Below are 3,163 nucleotides of genomic sequence, written 5' to 3' on the forward strand. Positions count from 1 at the left end.
TAGAAAATGAGGTTTAGAACATAATGACATTTAAAACAGTAGAGTTTAAACATGTATGACGGGTTTAGGACATAATGACATTTTAAAAATGAGTGTTAGAAATATGAGTGGTTTAGAACAGTATGCAAGTGTTAAAAGGATGAGTGTTAGAAAATAGAATGTTTGAAAACAGTATGACGTGTTTAGAAATAAGACGTGTTTAGAAATAATCACCTGTGGTTTAAAAAGTGAATGAGTGTTTAGAACATAATGACATTGTTTAAAACAGTAGAGTGTTTAGAACATATCGACCATGTTTAAACAGTATGACGTGTTAGAAGCATATGACGTGTGTAGAACATAAGAGTGTTTGAAAACAGTATGAACGTGTTTTAGAAAATATAGCTGTTAAACATTATGCGTGTTTTAGACAAATGGAGTGTTTAGAACATTATGACCGTGTTTAAAACAGTATGAGTTAGAACATAATGAATGTTTAAAACACAATGCGTGTTTAGAACATTATCGAGTGGTTTAGAATTAGGAGTGTTTAGTAACATAATGACGTGTTTAAAACGTATGACCGTTTTAAGAAACAATGACGTTGTTTAAAACGTTAGTGTTTAGAACATAATGACTATGTTTAAACAGTAATGAGTGTTTAGAACATAATGACTGTTTAACAACAGTAGGAGTGTTTAGAAACAATGAGTGTTAAACAGATGAGTGTTTAGCAACATAAGACTGTTTAAAAAGGTATGACGTGTTTAAGAAAATGAGCGTTTTAGAAATAAATAGTGTTTAAAAGTCTGACGTGTTTGAACATAATGACATGTGTTAGAAACGTATGACGTGTTTAGACAGATATGCATGTTTAACAACACAATGACGTGTGTTAGAAATAGTGACTGGTTTGAAACACATTAGTGCACGTGTTTGAACAAAATGAAAGGTGTTATAACACTAAGAGTTAATTGTAGATGAAAGTGATGACGACGTAAACACATGAGTGGTTAGACGTTATGACGTGTTTAGAAGCGTATAGACGTGTTTAGAACGATAGTGAGTGTTAGTAGATCGTATGAGTGTTTTAGAAACATCGTGGAGTGTTGATCACGGCGTGGTTTAGAACGTATGACGTGTTTAGAACGTAAGACAGTGTTTAGAACACTATGGACGTGTTTTAGGAACGTACTGACGTGTTTAATGTACGTTAGACTATGACGTCGTGTTTAGAACATATGAACGTGTTTAGAAGTAATGAGTGTTAGAAATATGACGTGTTTAGAAGCATACTGAACGTAGAGTTGTTTAAGAAGCTAATGAGTGTGTTAGAACGAGTTAGACGTCTATGACGTGTTTAGAAGTAAGGCCGTTTAATGAGACGTGTTTAGAACCGTATCGACGTGTTTTAAGAACACTATGCGACGTAGAGTTTGACGTGTAGAACGTAATGAGATGTTTAGAACGTAATGGACGGTTTAGACGCAGGTTTATGAAGTGGAGTGTTAGACGTGTATGACTGTTTAGAACGTAATGACGTGTTTAGAACACTATGAGTGTTTAGAACACTATGACGTGTTAGAACCGTATGACGTGTTATGAACACTATGGATGTGTTAAAACTTAGCGTATTTGAACGTTATGTCTGTAATAGACTGATGACGTGTTTAGAACGTTAGTGTAAACTATGAAGGTTTAGAACACCATGACGTTCTTTAGAACATTATGAGATGTGTAGGAACTTGACCGTGTTTAGAAACTATTTGAGGTTTAGAACACTATGACGTGTTAGCGAACGAATCTATGAGTGTTTAGAACGTTATGACGTGTTAGACTGAGTGTTAGACATATATAACGTGTTAGAACGTAATGAAGGTGTTTGAACCATGAGTGTGTTAGACACTTGACGTGTTAGAACAGTTATGACGTGTTAGAACACTATGACTGTTTAGAAACTCTATGACGTGGTTTAGAAACTATGAAGTGTTTTAGAACACTATGAGTGTTTAAAAGTAATGACGTGGGTTTGGAACAATATGGACGTGTTAAGCACATATGACGTGTTTTAGAACATATGAGTGTTGAAACACAATGAGATGTGAAACAATTAGTCTTAGAACGACTTAACCTTGATGTTAGCGTACGACTTTACCTGATACGTTTATGAACGTGAAAGATGGTGTTAGAAACACTATGACGGTGTTAGAACCTATTATGAGAAACTATAGTCTTTAGAACTAGGACGTGTTATAAACGCTAATGATGTTTAAGACATAGTGTAAGCCTTGATGTCTAGAACGTAATGACGTGTTAAAACTATGCGTTTAACTGACGTGTTATAGAACACTATTGACGTGTTAGAATAATGACGTGTGTTTAGAAGATCATAGAGTACGAACGTATGACGTGTTTAGCTTCGAACATAGACGTGTTTAGACACACATGAGTGTTTAGAAACTATGACGTGTTTAGAACACTACTGTTAGCGTAGAGTTTAGAACTATGACGTGTTTAGAACACGTATGACGTGTTTAGAACGTTATGACGTGTATTAGAACCGTTAATAGCGTGTTTAGAACTAATATGACTGTGTTTAGAACGTAATGACGTGTTTAGAACTTATGACGTTTTTAGAACACTATGACGTGTTTAAAGACTGTTACATGACGTGTTTGAAACGATAGGATGTTGTTAGAGACGTTTATGACGTGTTAGAACGTTATGTTCGTGTAAAACATATGCGTGAGAGTTAGAATGTTATGACACATGATTTTAAACACTGATGGATTTATATGAGCTTTAGAACTTAATAATGTTTACACCTTTGACTGTTTAGAAATTTTGACGGTTAGACACTATGAATGTTGTAGACGTTCATGACGTGTTTAAGAATACTTCGTTAAGTGACGTGTTTAGAACTGCTGTTAACGTCAGAGCGTGTTTAGAACACGTATGACGTATTAGACGTTATGACGGTGTTTGTAAACGTATGAAGTGTTGTAGGAACACTATGAGTGTTTAGAACGTTATGAAGGTTTAGAAAAGTTATGACGTGTTTTAGAACGTTATGACGTGTTTTAGAAGTTATGACGTGTTTAGAAGCACTATGGACGTTTTAGAACGGAAGGTGAAAAATGACACTTTTTTGCGCTCGCATGTCTCTCCATCTCTCGGGGGGCGG

Source organism: Salvelinus sp. IW2-2015, linkage group LG28 (genome assembly GCF_002910315.2).
Source record: "Salvelinus sp. IW2-2015 linkage group LG28, ASM291031v2, whole genome shotgun sequence".
In the NCBI taxonomy this organism is placed as follows: domain Eukaryota; kingdom Metazoa; phylum Chordata; class Actinopteri; order Salmoniformes; family Salmonidae; genus Salvelinus; species Salvelinus sp. IW2-2015.